This window comes from Otolemur garnettii, unplaced genomic scaffold (genome assembly GCF_000181295.1).
Source record: "Otolemur garnettii isolate 467f Iridium unplaced genomic scaffold, OtoGar3 scaffold00018, whole genome shotgun sequence".
Lineage (NCBI taxonomy): Eukaryota > Metazoa > Chordata > Mammalia > Primates > Galagidae > Otolemur > Otolemur garnettii.
The window spans coordinates 6,207,778-6,208,800 of NW_003852413.1; the positions used below are offsets into that span (position 1 = coordinate 6,207,778).

Here is a 1,023-nt window from a genome sequence, read left to right on the forward strand (position 1 = left end):
ATTTTTTGGTTGCAGCCATCATTGTTGTTTGGCGGGTCCAGGCTGGGGATTCGAACCCACCACCTTAGGTGTATGTGGCTGGCACCTTAGCCGCTTGAGCCACAGGCGCCGAGCCAGGGCTGAGCTTATTAACAGCATGTGCCATCATGAAAGATGCATGTGACGATAGTGAGAAACAGAGAGTGGCATCTGTAGACACAGTGGACCCTGAGTAGAGTTCCGGTCAGGTTCATCTGGCTGCCCATCCCCCTGAGCTTTTACCCACTCTGTAAGGATTTTTGTTTGTTTGTTTGTTTGAGACAGAGCCTCAAGCTGTCACCCTGGGTAGAGTGCCATGGCATCACAGCACACACCACTTGATTTTTGTTTGTTTGTTTGTTTGAGACAGAGCCTCAAGCTGTCACCCTGGGTAGAGTGCCATGGCATCACAGCACACAGCAACTTCCAACTCCCAGCTCAAGAACTTCTTTTGCCTCAGACTCCCAAGTAGCTGGGACTACAGGCGCCTGCCACAATGCCCAGCTATTTTTTGGTTGCAGCCGTCTTTGTTGTTTGGTGGGTCTGGGCTGGATTTGAACCCGCCAGCTCAGGTGTATATGGCTGGCTCTTAGCTGCTTAAGCCATAGGCACCAAGCCTCTGCAAGGATATTTTAACTGCATGGTAGAAGGTATAGAGCACATTATTACATAAGAAATGACAGTTAAAATAGGTACAACTGCATAAGAAAATTTGTTAGAAAAATATATGAGTGGTTTTCAAAAGTAAATATTACGAGAGAAAATGCTTATGATAGTGATAAGTGAAAAAAAAGCAAAATTTCAACATTATGTATAAGTACACAGATTCTAACGATCTCAAATAAGGAAAAGGGAATAAAATACGCTGGTTGGATATCAAGTGGCCGGCTATTTGATGGTGGTGAAAATATGGGCAATTTTGGTTCTTTGTTTTCTAAATAGTCTAAAATGTGGGTATGTTATTTCAAAATGGAAAAATAGATGTACATAGAAAAAGTGGTGGCT

At 43.6% G+C, this 1,023-nt stretch overlaps 1 protein-coding gene across 1 annotated transcript in view; it reads right to left on the bottom strand.

Annotated features, from left to right (window-relative positions):
- Positions 1-1,023, bottom strand: part of ITGB4 (integrin subunit beta 4) — a 35,215-nt gene that overhangs the window by 30,019 nt on the left and 4,173 nt on the right. The window lies entirely within an intron of this gene.